The 17,906-nt window shown below is 37.0% G+C and overlaps 1 protein-coding gene across 2 annotated transcripts in view; it reads left to right on the top strand.

The window, feature by feature from the left end:
- Positions 1 to 17,906, top strand: part of LOC129033762 (contactin-4) — a 988,873-nt gene that overhangs the window by 229,302 nt on the left and 741,665 nt on the right. For both annotated transcript variants that reach the window (XM_054482749.2, XM_063661823.1), the window contains exon 2: positions 12,146 to 12,201. The gene's annotated coding sequence lies outside the window, so the exon portion shown is untranslated. The remainder of the gene's footprint in view (positions 1 to 12,145; positions 12,202 to 17,906) is intronic.

Here is a 17,906-nt window from a genome sequence, read left to right as displayed (position 1 = left end):
ACAGAAGTAAATAAGGTAGCTAGAATTTGAGCCAGCCTTTTTCTAACTCTGAGGCCTATCCTCTTACTAGTTGACTATCCATAAATCAATTTTCTACCTATAAAGCTTTCTTGGACTTGACTATCCATAAAACAACTTCCCACCTACAAAGATGTAGGTAGGAAAGATAATTTTCAAAGTGTTTTAAATGTAGCATTGCCTACCCTGGAGTTCAGTTAAGCCACAACTGATTTATGGTAATTTGGGGAAATTTCATCAAGTTGATCTAGAATTACAGACTCCTGGGAATAAGTGTGTGTGTGTGTATGTGTGTGTGTGTGTGTGTGTCTCTATAAAGTGCCAAGCTTATTTTCCAAAAGGATAAAGGTATTTCCCACTGAGTAGGAAATGTTTGCATTCTTCATATATTTGTGCATGGATTTCCAAATTGATGGATTTTCCTTCAAAATTAGGCAGGAAATCAATCCTGGAAGTTATTGTGTGTGTAGCTCAATTCAGTAAAGTGGTAAAATATTATTTCTTTCATCCTCTTTATGCTATTTAGTTTCCATCTCATTCGTCATGGTAATAGAGAAATAGTCTATGATACTGTAAACACATACGGATCTTTAAGATTCATTTTATGTTTGTTTTAGCGTTCAGGAAGCACTTGGCTTTTGCATCTCTCCCTCTTTAGGAAAGAAAACCAGGTCATGCCTTATATTTTATATATGTTTTACATGTATTTCCTTTCAAAAATATGTCATGGTATACTTAGTCCTTCCCTTTAAAGAAAACCATAATGCAGATCTCATTAAGGAACATAAATAGTGATACATATATATGGAAAAGGACACACATTCTTTAGTGCAGTGGTGGGAACTAGTGATCTTCCTCCAAATGCCGGAATAAACAGATGTTCCTAGCAAAAAGCAGGGGCTATATTTGGAACCTCCCCTATTCTGGAGTTCCAGATCTGATTACTCATGTAGAATCTCCCATTTCATATGTAGGTGACAGTATTCAGGACTCATTACCCCAAAATATGGCACCTTAGCATTTGAGGAGACGGCCAAAGCAGACCATGCAAACTAGAAAGAATTCCCCTCACCCCTTCCCCACTGAAGTAGGTCATAAGACCCTCATCTGGAGGAGTCCTGACTTATACCCAGAGGAAAGCAATATCACACATGGTTGCCAAGAAGAATCTGAACAAACAGAATTTGCTAAGTTCTTCCTGGTTTATTACGGTTATATTATACCCTTTTGTCTTCCAATCATACTTCTGCACGGCTGTGCATAAAAAATACACAGTTTTGGCACATGTATACATATGTAACTTACTGCACATTGGGCACATGTACCATAAAACCTAAAGTATAATAATAATAATAATAATAATAATAATTACAATAAAAGAAAAAAAAAATACACAGTTTTGGCGGGGCACGGTAATCCCAGCACTTTGGGAGGCCGAGGCGGGTGGATCACGAGGTCAGGAGATCGAGACCATCCTGGCTAACACAGTGAAACCCCGTCTCTACTAAAAATACAAAAAAATTAGCAGGGTGTGGTGGGGGGCGCCTGTAGTCTCAGCTACTCGGGAGGCTGAGGCAGGAGAATGGCATGAGTTTGCAGCGGAGGCGGAGTTTGCAGCGAACTGAGATTGTGCCACTGCACTCCAGCCTGGGCGACAGGGCACGACTTCGTCTCAAAAAGAAAAAAAAGAAAAACGCAGTTTTCCCTAGGTCTTTAATTACTCATTTCTGAATGATCTCGCATCATGTAAAACTTGCATTAAATTAATTGTATGCATTTCTCTTATTAATCTATCTTTTGTTGTAGGGGCTTTAGCCATGAACATTGATAGGAGTTAGAAATATTTTCTTCCTTACACTGATACAGTTGGCCCTGCATATCCTTGGGTTCCACATCTGCGGATGCAACCAACTGCGGATCAATAATGTTTGAAAAAAAATACAACAATAGAAAAAATAAAAATGTTAAAATACAGTATAAAATCTATTTACATAGCATTTCCATTGTATTAGGTGTTATAAGTAATCTAGAGATGATTTAAAATATACTGGAGGGTGTGCAGGAGTCACATGTAAATACTACATCATTTTATATAAGGGACCCCAGCATCTGCAGGGAGTTCTGGAACCAATCCCATGTGAATACCAGGGGACGATTGTATTCTCCAAATCCTGGACATGGGCATACCATATTTCTTAACATAGCTGCTTACTATCTCTAATATTGTCTATTTGCCATTTTCTATAAATCTACTGGGTTTTAAACTAATTTTTGACATGAAGAAAGTTTATATCAATATAAATAGAAGTAAAATTTTTCACAAATGGAAAATAATAAAATAAAAATTTTCACAAATGGAAAATTAACATAAAAATAAATTTGCAAATATTTACATAAGCATAACACAAATACACATCAATTTAAACTAAAATGTTTACAAAATAAAAATAATACTGTCTACCACCAGAAGTGCAATGGCCATATTTTTAAAACTATGATTTCTCCTATATCTCTATATTTCGTGGTTGAAATTGTAGTTCAGAGCTCTCACCATCGTTTCTACTACATACAAATCACTTATGTCAGTGGACAAGTTTTCTGCCAAGAAGTGCCAGATTGTGAGCCTCTCAGGCCTCCTGACCATGTTTCCTTCACTCCCAAACGCCATTATGTCATCCACTGCATAGTTATCTGGTGCATATAGGATAAGCGCTCAACGAAGAAAGCCAGGTCATGCTTTCCACCTTACATTTTGTTTTAGACATGTTCCTTTTCAAAAATATATCCCTGTGTAATTAGCCCTTTCTGTCTTTAAAGCAAAGGAGTTAAGCACTCAAATGACCATCACCAGGAATGAGGCCCACTACAGTCCAGGAGCACCAGGGCAGTGCAGTACAAAAAACTCAAGTTGAGAAACCAGTCATAACTGGGGAAAGTTACTTCGACTCACAGAACTTAGTTATCACATCTATAAAATGAGATAATACACTCTGCCTTATTGAGGCATTTTTTTATCAAAAACAGCCTTTGCTTTGTACCAGGAAAAATTATAAGCACTTAGTAAGCATTAATTTATGTAGTCCTCCTAACAGCCCTTATGAGGCTATAAAGGAACAAACAAACGTTTCTCTCTACTTACACTAAACATGCCACACTTTTTGACCAGATGTGTGGGTGTTTTTCTGACACATCAATTTTTTAGGTGCATAGTTATGATTCCATTTACTTCTGATGCTATCTACCTGGAGTTAGAGTCAGAACCCACATGTTAAGAACTCGGTCCCACATGAATGCCCCCTACTTCAGATGCCAGTCCTAAATCGGGCTCCCCAGAACTTCTGGCCAATTGACTATAAATCAGAGATTTCCATGACCCCCTCCTTGGTTTCAGTCATTTGCTAGAGTGGCTCACAGAACCCAGGAAAGTGCTTTACTTATATTTACTGGTTTATAATAAAGGATATTATAAAGAATACAGATGAACAGCCAGATGGAAGAAATGCATAGGGAAAGGCATGTGCGAAGGAGCACAGAGCTTCCATCCCCAAGCACCTCCACGTGTTGGGCAACATGGAAGCTCTCCAATTGCAGTCCTTTTTGGTTTTTATGGAGGCTTCGCTACATAGGCATGATTGATTAAATCATTGGCCAGTGGTGGTTGAGTCAACCTTCAGCCCCTCTTCCCTCCTGAGGCTATTTAGGAGTCTTGGGCCACCAGTCATTACCCTTCTAAAAGACTTATCACTTTGGAGATTCCAGGGATTTTAGGAGTTCTGTGTCAAGAAATGAAGAAGAAAGAAATGAAGACCAAATATATGTTTCTTATTCTAAAGCACAATATCACAGAGGAAAAGAGGGTCAGTATCTTAATTTTATAAGGGAGGCATTTTATAAGACACAGAGAATCTAAGTAATTTGTGGAAGGTCACTCAGCTAGAAAGTGAAGAGCTGGGTTTTGAAAACCCAGATTCTAGACTCAATCATTACTCTATGCTGTATTTCTTCTTAGAGTACATGAAATTATCCCTGTGAAAATAGTTAGACTCTGGCATTCTATAGCTATTTTCTGTGATGTGTGCTCTATATTGTTTTTCTTTGCTTCACAGAAATGTAGGTACTATTTTCCCCTAAGTTGTTAATACTCAGATAAGGGGCAAGCACCTCTAGGAAATATCAAATTATAAATGTCCAATACACTTTTATATCACATCACATAATGTGACACATTAAACAGTTGTGGAATATCGAAAATTGGCATAATAGATGACTTGGGAATGTAGAGTGACAAGTTTTCATACAATTGTGCCATTTTATTTTGATAATGGTAAAATCTGGAAAATTTCATTTTCTGGTTTTGCAGATTGCCAGCACATTGACATTTCCTGTATGGTTTCCCAATGGAAAGGACAGAATTGTATTTAGCCAAATCTGATAATTTTCTTTAGTGGAAATTGAAGGGGCTAAAATTCCTACTTACACTTGGATATGGGCTTCAATTTTTTTTGAAGATACTTATTTTCCTTCTTTGTTCCTAGGATATAGAGGCAGATCAGGTAGTTTTTCAGGATGCTGAATTGTAGAAGTAGGCACTTAGTGAATCAAGCCATTCAAATACAAGTTGAGTAAGTGCTCAGAGTAGGTGTCTATATTAATGACAGAGTCCTGTACTTTGTGGGGTGCTTAGCAGTTTTGCCATCATCTGCCCATGAGATGACAGTAACAAACCCCATCTTCCCTATGATTATGACAACCAAAAATGTCTTCAGACTTTGCCAACAAATTGCCTTTGGACATAATCACTGATTTAGAGCAATAGAATTTTTGGCTCTGTAGGGTAAATGAAACGCACCTGATAGCAATAACTTAAGCATACCCTGAGAATGACCCTGTATGGCAGATGCACCTGAATGTGTGTTCCAAGCTAAGGAACTCGGGAATGGCCAACAGGGAGAGTCATTCCTTGTCTATGAGGAACATCTGAACCTCCAGCCTGTCTGTTGGAACTCAGGCCACACAGGGGCTCAAGACCCTGAGTTTTGGGTTGAATGAAGGTTGCCAGGTGGAGACTGTTTGGAAAAGGGTGCTGAGTGAAAATGCTATATAAACTGCATGCCCTTTGCAAATGATTGCAGTTTTCCTGCCCAGTCCCCTGCCACTGGGCTGTGGAGTTATCTTGTCTAGCCCACTGCTACTGGGCTGTTTGTAAGGCGGTTCTCCTGTCCAGCCCAACACCACTGGACTTTCTCCATGGTAAGTAAAGCTCCAGTAAAATCCCATGTCTTGTTTGCTGGCCCTGGGTCTCTTTTTCAGTCTCTTGAACCTGGTGCCATCCCCTTTAGGGTTGATAGGGGTTCAGCGTCACAGGCTCTTTGTTGTAAATATTTGAGATTGATGATATCTTTGCACATATTTGAAAACTTTAGATTTCAGGATAGTAACTTATGGGCCACAATGCCAACTACGGCTCCGGTAATGTTACAGTATGATGGTTTTTAATGTGTTCCCTGGACTAGCATTATCTTTTACAAATAAAATCAAATCACATCACTGGCTGAATGTTTGAGATGTATTCTCTTCTCATTTTAAGGTTTATGTAAGTAATCTCTCCAAATAATTATAACATTAATAGCTGACAGATAAAGAGTCTTTTATAGTTACAGGATGCTTTCAACTTAGTCTTTTCTTTAATTTCCCCAGTAACTCTGAGAAGACTTTTTATTCACCCATTTGATTAGAAACAGAGACTTAAGAAGAGTAACTTCTGTCTATTCTGAGTTAGGGAGATCAGAAAATACCACTGTTCTGAGTAATATTAGTTGAGAAGAGTTTTCTTGCTGATTAAAATCCTCAAGTAAAGCTCTTATATATAAGACTTTTTCCTATCCTCGAGAGCAGTGTCAAAGGCTCATGACTGTTTCTTTCTCCTGATCTCCAAATTGTAAACCATGTACTGCACTTTCCTGTGTTGATGTCACTGGTTGTTCACCCTGGGATGTCCTATAGACTGGAGCATCTGTCTCTATCCTCTCCAATAAGCTGTACTGATTATGTTACATCAAGACAACTTGTGAAGCTCAGAATCTCAAGTTTCTGGCCTTATAACTGATGAGCAGCATAAGCCATTCCCACTGCTGTTGTCAATCCCCTCCCTGTCTTAGATTCATAGATCCCTAGGCTCTTAAGTGTCTTCCAGAACTGTTTATCTTGTTGTCAAGACCCAGAAATTAGACTTCCAGAAAAAAAGCTCTTCGAAGCAGATTCTTCAAGGTGATGGTGCCTATGTCACCTTGATAGGAAACCTCCTACACTGTGTAATACTGTCATCTCAGGGAGAGCCACTGTTCATTAGCTTAAATTGTCAGCTTTATGGTTCAGTGAAATAAATACACATTTTCCCTAAGGTAATGACTTTTTTCTCACTTGTGAGAGCTGTAGGGACCCTTGTTATCAAGAGAAAATCATATTCTAGTGGTGCTTCTTATTGTGCCCAATGAAAGTCCCAAGGATGTGATTATCTCTTAATAATTCTAAAGCCTGTTATGTATCATCTTGTATTTTGTTTATTTTGAGTGTGTTGTGGGGAACCCATTAGTGATCTCTGTGGTTGACAGTATTCGTTGTGAAATGATGAAAGAATCAAATGACCATTTGTTTGCTTGTAGCTAGACAGCATAATTAGAAATGCATCCCAATCCCGACTGAAAAATGCATTTAAGTGTAATCTCTTGCTTAGTATTAGTTTAATAACCCTGATATTAATACTAAATTATATCAAGCAAAGCTAATGGAAATTCTGAAAATAAACATGGATAATTTAATATCTACATGACCTTTACCTCCCACAGAAAATTCAGGTTGGGTTTTAACTACCTGTGAAGGAAGTAGATACCTAAGAGAAATAACCTGCTGATTCTGTGATGGAAAATGCCATCAATAAGTTAAGCAAAATAGCAGAAACATAAGGAAAAGCCAATTAAATATGATGGCCTTTAAGAATATGGACAGTTGTTAAATGGTAACTCTTACCTCTCACTTTATGCTATCCTTTGATGTTCAAATAATGTTAATAATAACAGGTATCATTAATTGAATACCTGCTATAGACTGGTTTGGCTTGTCTCATTTTATCTATTATTATTATTGAGACGGAGTCTCGTTGTGTCACCCAGGGTGGAGTGCAGTGGCAGGATCTTGGCTCACTGCAACCTCCGCCTCCCAGGTTCAAGCGATTCTTCTGCCTCAGCCTCCCAAGTAGCTGGGATTACAGGTGTGCGCTACCACATCTAGCTAATTTTTTGTATTTTTAGTAGAGACGGGGTTTCACCATGTTGGCCAGGCTGGTCTTGAACTTCTTACCTCAAGTGATCTGCTCCCTTCGGCCTCCCAAATTGCTGGGATTACAGATATGAGCCATGGCACCTGTCCCATTTTATCTTTCGAAGAACCTTTCAAGGTAGATAATTTTGGCCCTGTCTTACAGATGATAAAAACAAACTACAGGAGGTTACATAACTTGGTTGAGTTCATGCAGCAAATAAGTGGTAAAGCTTAGACTCAAATATGACTTTAGAACCTATGTTTTATCCACTGATTATTTAAAGGCATAATGTACAAGTGACTAAGTGCAATTATAGGAGACTTGTAATCAATGGTGATCACATACACATTTATTGTTAGGCAAATCCAGGTCTGACTCTAATGGGCAAAGAGACCACTCTTTCATCCCTCCTAATCTTACATGCTAGGTCTGTGAAAACTGAAAGCTTTAGAGATGCCACATCTGGGTTTTGAACATGTTCATTAGAATTATTTTCATGCTCTTACCTGTCGCTTGGGAAGGGTTGTTTTTGTTCTTAATAAATAACCGACACACCTTTTGGTTTTGAGGTATTTGGAAAGGGTCTAGATCAGGACTGTTTGTTCCCTAGGATAAAATCATCCTTTTTGACCTAGGCCTTGCCAGCTGCTGCATCTAACTGTTTGCTAATTAGCTGAGAATCTCTGCAGTCATTCATGGATTTCTGGTTCCTTTGTTGTAAAATTGTGAGTACATTTATGTTGACGACAGCTGATTTGTTCAAAGATTGGACCCAATCTTTCTGGGCAGAGGGAGATTCGTCTGTTTATTCACCTGGTTGTGTATTAATTTCCTGCCTATTTTCACATGTGATTTTATTTAGTTTATAATAAAAACTTTAACTTAGGATAGTGGGTACAAGTTATGGATTGAACATGGAAAGTTTAGTGAATTTTTCATTATTTAAAAAAATGATTATAATGATAGCTAGCATTTATTTTCTGCATAGTATGAACTGGGCAGTGTTCTCATGGATTACCTCAGTCTTGCCTCAAAACAACAGCTAAAGGTAGGAACACAATTATTAGGCTCATTTTATTCAAAAGGAAGCTGAGCTTAAAGAAGGTGGGTAAAATGAAAGGTCTTGCATTTGCCTCTAGGGAGAGACTATTAGCCAATCAAGTGCAATAGATTCAGTTTCTTTTCCCCTGTAAAGCAGCACAAAAGTGGCCAAGAAAAAAATCCTGTGGGTTTTTTTTTTTAACCTTCTTTCAAGGTATGAAATTGGGTATCTACCTACTTGAATCATCTCTGTTCATGCTGGCTAATCTAAGATGGGAAGTTTTGACTATGTCTACTTTTTCCCCTAACAAGAATACAGCAACTCAACATTTTCCCAGTGAGGTGTGAATAAATAATTCCTGCTTATATAATCAGCAACTTCTCAACATCAACTGAGGCATCATTAGATATTTTCTTTTAAGATCAGTCATGAAAATCCACTGTGGAAGTGGAACTTATTTTGGCGTAACCCTTAGTTTATAATAACTAAGACTATAAGTTGGATCCATTCACTCACTGAGCATACATTTAAGGAGCACCTGTTTTAGACCAGGTTGTACTAGCCTGTACACCTTCAAACTGAAGAATAAGACAACACAGGTACATAGTTTCCTACAGTAAAAGGTATGTGTGTTTTGGGGTAAGCAGAACAGTGATAAACATTTTGTGATGAGTGTTATGCTAAAAACATGTGCTGAATGTAACTGGAGCACAAGATCCACTATGGCCCTGAAAGGTTAGGGTTTTGTTAAAAGGATTATTTCAAAGTAATATTCTCTTACTGTTTTAGATACATTTTGATGATGTTTGTTGTTTATTTGGGTGGGGGAGGTGGCAGACTAGAGTAGTAATTTTAGTTTGACAGCAAATCCCAGGAGGTCAGGAACCTTGGTGTGTTTCTTTTCTCCTAGTAAGTATTTTTTGAATAAAAAAATTAATGTCAATGTAAAAGCTATTGGTCTATGATAGTAAAGGAATAGTTGATTGTGATTCATATTCATGAGCCAGGAATTTTTATATATGGAATTTCCTTACAAATTTGTAGGTTGTTAGCATTGTGACTTATTTCTATTAATTGCTCACTTATTTGTCTCCCTCATTTCTACTGGCACGAAGCCAGGACTTTGTATTACTCACAGAAAACTTAGCTTCAGTGGGCTTATGATTTCTTAACTAGTAACCATTTAGTTGTAATATACAGAAACTTAAACTAGCTCATATAATAAGGGTTGTTGAAACCATATGCCAGGCAAAATGATAGCCATCTGAGCGTAAAAAAATTACAGGTAAAACCTAACCTCATGGGGACTTGACTTAGGAAGTCAGGAAATGTGGCTGCCCCTCACCTTTTACCCTATTTTCAATTCTTCATTTCTCATGTGGATCAGGAGTAAGGATGTATGTAATCCTAACTCTGGTTTTGTCTAAAGTCTTATTTTTCTGGTTCTCTCAAGACTGGCTTCTTTAACAATAATTCCAACTTTACATGCCTCGAACTCTCAAGTGTTGCAATTCAAAATCTCAGAGAGAATCTTGTTGACTTAATGTGGGTCAAGTGTTAATTGATGGTTCAATAGCTGTAGGCTATTAGGTTGAATCACGTAGAACATAGGGCTGGGCTTTTCAGGAGCAACAGGTGGGATGCGTTCTTTACAAAGGAGATATTGTTTCAGAGGCCTTCTTGGGGTCAGTCCCATATATTCCCCTTCACTCTTCTTACCTTTCCATCCTGCTTTCTATTCTCTTTGGCATTGCTCTTTGCTCCGTGGTAGCTAACTGACCTGATAAATGTGTTCATGATATGTTAGCTCACCCAACAGATAAGTTCTTTTGGCCAGGATTCCCTCTGGACGCAATTACAAAAATCAAAGGAGTGAATTTAATAATGTTTTCTATAATGGGCAAGTATTTGGGAGCGTATGTTTTCTTCTGGTGCTGATACTGCTTTTTGTGTGTACAGTCACCATGCATGAGACTATCCATAATGTATGAGAATCTCTTGCCAATGTTACTACTACTAGTGGATACTATATCTAGTGGCTAAACTGAATAGCTAGTCTGCATTATGTAATTTAATTATTAATTTGAGGATTGAAATAATTCTTTGAGGAAGAATACTGCTATTGTCCCCACTTTAAAAATAGAATTGAGGATTATATCAATTAAAGAATTATTCAAGATCACATGATTAGTAATAAATTGAACCAATATCCCATCCCAAGAAATTTATCCCAAACTTATGCTCTCAAACAAGAACAACATAATTATTTTAATGAATAAAATTAAGTTTTCATTTCAAGTATTATTCCACTGGATAGGGTAAATGTAATCTCCACCTTCTTTCTGTGAAGAAGAAAAAATATATATGACAAATTTTTAGTAATATTTGAAAAAACAACAAACTTTGACCAATGTCTGTAGGATTATTATAATTTTAATCGTTATTGATAGGTAGGCTGGAGTTGCAAATCGTGCCAATAGCTGTAAAATAGAGCTTTAGTTTTACATCAGTTGCTGTCCTTAATGTAAGAAAGATAGGTGTTTAGATACATACTAAATTTTTGTAGCTGGCTAATGTATATACAGCTGGTAACTGACCATATTAAAACCAAACAGATGGTGATGTATTTGTGATTCAGAATTGATGTGAATATATAATTTTTCATAATCCATAGGAAACATTTTCTTACATATGTCATCATTTATGAAATTTTATTTGTTTTGGGGATATATGAGAAAGATCAGGGATTATTTTATATTTCTGAATATATTAGCCATATGAAAAATACCTGTTTAGTCTCTACCTTCTGGTTGTTATTGATATTATCCTGAGAGTAAAGGTAGTTAGGTATTTAATATAGAGGTGAATTATTTTGCAATTCAGCCAGAGAAGGCATATACTTAAGAAAAGATCATGTATTTGTGGCTAATCAAGAAACTATAACATTTTTATTCCAATCAATTATGTTATATTTAAGAATAAGCCAGAGTAGAATTGTATGATTAAAGATATTTCTGATTAGCTAATCTATATTATATATATCTATATAAAATTGTATTTTCAGTTATTAAAACTATAAGACAGTTATTTTACAAAGAAGTGATCTATAGCAGAAACTTGGTTAGAGGATACACATATGAATAAACATGAAAACATAAATATATACCTTTATTCTATGTAAAATTAAGTGTGTGTGTATTTATATATTTACAGGGAAAATAAATTTAGTTCTTCAGGGAAAAATATTCTGAGGCAAAAATTATTTCACAATTAAAGTTTAAGTCAGTAGCTTTAAGAGAGTGTACAATTTATGTGAAGAGTGTTTCTGTTAGGTACCCTCATTTTATGTATTCATATACCTAACAAAAACGAAAAGACGTCTCCATTTATTGCTCAATTTTTATTATTTTAAAATCCTTTTCATGTACCCTCTTAAGAAATTATCTCTTTTATTGAATCTGAATGCCATAAAATATTGCAGGCTCCTAGAGCCATCATACTAACAAGGGAAAGATAGAGTGGTGATGGCCTTCTCAAAAGTCACTCAGCTCATGGGAGGCAAGGCAGAGAATGGATCCTGGATCCTAATCTACACAATTCTATTAAGCTGGAAATCTATACCAAATGTATTTAATTTTTACTTCATCCTAATCCAATCTAATTTAATTTTAGATGGGGAAGATTACAGGTAAGCATCACCTACACATAAGCCTATCTATACTTGAAAAAAATGTATTTATTTGTGTATTTTTTTCTTTTTATTCTAGGAATCATTGACATAGAGTAACTCCACAGCATGTGTCTTCAAGAGCTTCCCTGAAAGGTAAGCTTCCCACAAGGGAAGATTTTCCTTATGTGTAGTTCACCTTGATTAGCATCCTTAGTTTCTATGGAAACATTAAAAACCTTCCCTTACAGAGTGATAGCATGAGATTGTTTTTGATGTTTTTATGAATATTGAAATTAATGAAAGTAGTGAAGTTACATAAATTAAAGCCTGAAACTAAGAAATAAAGACTATTTCCATTTCTCTCTGGAGAAGATACTTAAGGTAGGTTTTCTGTAGTTTAGATTAATTAGATAATTCAAAAATTTTAGAATTTGTAATCATAGAAAGTGTATATTGGGAATAAAGTTGTTGTACTTTTGCCAAATGGTTTTATAGAAGAGGATGTTTTAGCAGTCAAACCAACACAAATATTAAGTTAACGCAGTCCTATAAATACTCAGGTCTTAAAAGTCGAAGCTTTTGAAGGGATAAAACATGAGAAATGTAACTCACTGTCTAGAATGTATGCAAATTTTTTCCTTAATAAAATATATAGATCTAAAACAGTAAAATGGTTATGTTTTACTTTCCTGATGCTGATCTAATAAAGTAACTGGTGGCTTAAAACAATGGAAACTTACTCTCACAGTTGTGGAATCTACAAGTTTGAAATGAAACTCTCGGCAGGAACATGCTTTCTCTTTGAAAGCTCTTAAGGAGGAATCTTTCTTTGCTTCCTCTAGCTTCTGATGGTTGCTAGCAATTTTTGGTGTTGCTTGGCTTTAGATGCATCACTCAAATCTCTGCCTCTATCTTCAATTCACGTGGCTGTCTCCTCTATGTGTGTCCAGATATTCTTCTTCTTAGGAAGATACCAGTTGTTGAATTAGGGCCCATGCTAATCCAATATGATCACATCTTAACTTGATTTTTATCTGTAAAGACCCTTTTTAAAAAGTCACATTCACAGATTTTGGAGATTAGGATTTCAACAGATCTTTTAGGGACATCTAATTCACTCATAACAGTATGCCTAAAAAGAGAGTCTAGTGAAATTAAAGTTAATTATTGTTAACAAGGTATTTATGGGAAAATAATCATAACATGGGGTGGAGGAAGGTCTCATTCCATTGGTATACATAAAATGCTGTTTATTTTAATGATATAATAATTATCTCTTGATGGACAGCTTTTCTCCAAGCAAGATAAAAATTAAATATTCAGTACAGGGTTTGATAACATTGGATAAAATATTAGTGTATAATTCAGATTCTCAGATTTTTAACACCCTCAATTAAAAAAAATAGTAAGCCTGGACAACAGTGAGACCCTGTCTCTATGAAAAATAGGAAAATTTAGCCGGATATGGTGGTGCATGCCTGTGCTCCCACTACTGGGAAGGCTGAAGCGAAAGGATCACTTGGGCCTGGGAGGTCAAGGCTGCAACGAGTTGTTATTGCACCACTGCACTGTAGCCTGGGTGACAGAGCAAGACCTTGTCATAAATTTTATATGAGATATATATATGAGATATATATATGAGATATATATGAGATAGATATATATGAGATATATATATGAGAGAGAGAGAGAATCAGAAATTTATTTCACTTGATTCTTCAGATCTTTTTCATAAGCTAAGGTTGAGTAAGGTGTTTTTTTAACCAATTAGCTATTGTTCTGTAACAAAACACCCCAAAACTCAGTAGCTAAAAACAATAACTGTGTATTATTTCCTATGAGTCTATGGGATCAGCTGCTTGGGTCGTCTGATCTGGAACAGACTCTGCAGTATTGACTGGGTATGTTCCTGGGTCTGAGCGCAGCTCACAGTTCAGTGCAAGCTGCTCCACGAGGTCCCTCTCCTCCAGCAAGAACCATCTTTCTTAAGGCAGCAACAGTATTCCAAGATATTCTGAGTGTCCTCACGCTTGTTTAGATGTGCTGTATTTTCCCTTGCTTTTACTTATTGTGTTCCTTCTCCTTGGAATATTCTATTCTTTCTTTCCATCTTTGATCAACTCTTTTTATTCCACTTGAAAATTTATTTCCTTTATGAATACTTCTCTGGTTTCTTTGATCCTATTCATTCACATATCTTTGTGTAGCTGAAGATATTGAACTCAAATGCCTGTTAGAGTGAGGCTTCCCTCTTGTGCCAACATCAGTGTAAACAATATGATAATCACATTGTCCTGTAATTGCTAGCTTCATTATCTTACCCTCCCACTGTAAACTTCTGAAGCCAGGGATTGCATCTTCTTGTTCTTCATGGTATTCCAAGAACCTAGCAGTGCATGCACAGATGATGTCTTGCATAACTATCCATGGAAAGAATGAAAGATTTAATGACATCTTCCCTATTCTAATTCCTCTCTTAAAATTTAAGTTGTTGAAATTTTCCAGAATTTGGACTGAAAGGCAGGAGGTCGGTTCCCTCTCATTTTGATGATGCCCCTTGGACTCTACTCAAAGAAGGCCCAGGTACCCTCTGGTGCTGCCCTGGCCTTTCTTCCTCTACCACAGATTGTAAAGTTGTAGTCTGTGGGACAGAATGTCCCCAAAACAGTTAATTTGATTTACATAATAGCTCTTTTTAACATAGTAATTTCAAAAATAAAAATAAAGTTTAACTTGTTGCCAGCACTTAAAAATTCAGAGATTTTACATAAAATGATTTTTTAAATTCTCTTAAAAGAAATCATAATAACTTTCTATCCTGGACAATGCATTTCCAGATGACAAAGAGGGCTTAGCTGAACAATAGCAGCCTTCCAATGCCCTCTCCAGTTTGTCACACCATGCCATTTGCTATCTATCTAGCGCCAGTAGGCACTTGAGTTTAATATCCTTAGCTACCCAAAGATACATGGATTGATATAATGTGGAGGCTTAGCTTTGCTTCTAAATGTTTGAACAAAGAAGTGTCAGTGGTTGAATGGGCCATTTAGGTGTTCTTATTATATATCCATCAACAAAGTAAAAATAATTCTGGCTTTGTTTTCGAAGCTCTGTACTTGAATTCCTGCATCTAATATTTGAACAGATAACCTCTCTGACCTCTTTTTTTTACCCATCTGTAAAATGGAGACTGTGATATTCTTCATAGGCTTGGGTCATGTTAGGTTACTTTATTAATGCTAGAAAATTTAGTCTAAACTGCACTCATAGGGAAAATAGAAAACAGTTACATTCTTCTTTTTCTGGATTGGTACAAAAATTTTCATCTTTTGTTAGGGTACATTAGCAATTAAAATACACTAGGAAAATGAAGTACTGATACATGCAACAACTGGGATAAACCTTGAAAATATTATAATTAAAAGAAGCCTGACACCAAAGGTCATATATTATATGATTCTATGTTGATATGGTTTGGCTGTGTCCCCACCCAAATCTCATCTTGTAGTTTCCATAATCCCCACCTGTCGTGGGAGGGAGCCGGTGGGAGGTAAATGAATCAAGGGGGCAGTGACCCTCATGCTGTTCTTGTAATAGTGAGTGAGTTCTCATGAGATCTGATAGTTTTATAAGGGTGTTTCCCCTCACTTCACTCTCACTATTCTTCCTGCTGCCATGTGAGGAAGGATTTTGTTGGCTTTCCCTTCCACTATGATTTTAAGTTTCCTGAGGCCTCCCTAGTCATGCTGAAGTGTGAGTCAATTAAACCTCTTTCCTTTATAAATTACTCAGTCTCAGGTATGTCTATTTTAGCAGCATGAGAATGGACTAATATACATGTATAAGAAATACTTAGAATAGGCAAAACTATAGAGACAGAAAGTAGATTAATAGTTTCCAGAAACTAAGGAGAGATGCAAGCAGGGAGTGACTGACTACTAGGATTTCTTTTTGGAGGTGATGAAAATGTTTTGGAATTAGAGAGTAGTGATGGCTGTAAAACCTTGTGAATACACTAAAAACCACTAAATTGTGCAGTGAATGGTGAATTTTGTGGTATGTGAATTACATCTCAATAAAGTAATAGATAAGGAAATATATGTTTTAGGAAGACAAAATTTCATCTTCAGCTGAGGCAGGAGAATAGGGTCTGGAGGCAGGGTAAACCTAAGGGCAATTTGCACTGACTTCCTACAACTGAATCAAAAGGAAAACCCCACCTCCCCAGAACCAATTAACAAAAGGATTAGAGGCTACTCCCTTTGTACTGCATTGCCGATGAAAAATGGAAAGTACCTCTGATTAGTCCTCTCCTGCAACCAGTCACGCTGGTCACGGGCCAAGTCTTCATGTGTAACTTTGTAACTTCACTTCAGCCTCTTATTGGTGACTCTCTGCAACCAACCAGACTGGTCGTGGGTCACTCCTTCATTTACATAGTGTAACCAAGTAACCAATGGGAAACCTCTAGAGGGTAAACCCCAGAAAATTCTGTAACCAGTGCTCTTGAGCCACTTGCTCAAGATTGCTCCCACTATGTGGAGTACACTTTCATTTCAATGAACCTGTGCTTTCATTACTTCATTCTTTTGTTGCTTTGTGTGTTTTGTCCGATTCTTTGTTCAAAATGCCAAGAACCTGGACAATTAATAGTCAAGACCCTCCATTGGTAACATAGCTATGGTGACATTCTGAGTCTTTTTTGCATTGCTGAAAAGGAATACTTGAGGCTGGGTTATTTACAAGGAAAGAGGTTTATTTGGCTCATGGTTCTTCTAGCTGTAGAAGAAGCATGGCAGCAGCATCTGTTTGTGGTGACAGCCTCAGGAAACTTACAATTATGACAGAGGGCAAAGGGGCAGCAGGCATGCCACAAGGTCAGAGAGGGAGCAAGAGAGAAGAGAGAGGACAATCTCTTTTAAAAACAAACAGCTCTTGCATGAACTAATACAGCAGGAATTTACTATTACCCAAGGAATGGCACCAAGTCATTCATGAACAGTCTACCTCCCATGGCCCAAACACTTCGCACTAAGCCCCACCTCCAATCTAGGGGTCAGATTTCAACATGACATTTGGAGTGGACAAACATCCAAACTATATCAGTGATATAACAAAATAAGCAGATCGTCATTCAAATCCACACATACTGCCCTCCTGAGAGTCCTGTCTGACCTGACTGCCAAGGCCAAAGGCCAGGTCAAATTTTTTTTTTTTTTTTAGATGGCGTCTAGCTCTGTTGCCCAGGCTGGAGTGCAGTGGTGTGATCTCGGCTCACTGCAACCTCTACCTCCTGGGTTCAAGCAGTTCTCCTGCCCCAGCCTTATGAATAGCTGGGATTACAGGCGTCTGCCACCACACCCAGCTAATTTTTGTATTTTTAGTAGAGATGGGGTTTCACTATATTGGCCAGGCTGCTGTCAAACTCCTGACCTCATGATTCACCCGCTTCAGACTCCCAGAGTGCTGGGATTACAAGCGTAAGCCACGGTGCCTGGCCCAGGAAAAATTTTTAAACATCAGGATTCACAGTTTCATACTGAGATTCTGAATGATGGGGTCAGACAGGAATGAGTTTGTATTCTAAATATTTCACTGACTACCTCTCTCATATTTCTCAAAATGTAAAATAAGGGTACTGATTAGCTCTTTTGTTAGCTTAGGAAAAATAAATGTCATGAACGTACTGTGGTTCCAGTTAGGAAATAGACCCTCCATAATTGATACTTTTATAATTAGTATTATTTGGTTGTAAATATTAAGCTATCACATTAGATTTTTGGCAGTTCAACTGTTCCAGGGTTGGCTTTTCTCTTCCTGGCATCTTAGCCAGAAAGAAAAGAATGGCTAGAATTTCT

The sequence above is a fragment of the Pongo pygmaeus genome, chromosome 2 (assembly GCF_028885625.2).
Source record: "Pongo pygmaeus isolate AG05252 chromosome 2, NHGRI_mPonPyg2-v2.0_pri, whole genome shotgun sequence".
Lineage (NCBI taxonomy): Eukaryota > Metazoa > Chordata > Mammalia > Primates > Hominidae > Pongo > Pongo pygmaeus.
This window is presented reverse-complemented; position numbering and strand designations above follow the sequence as displayed.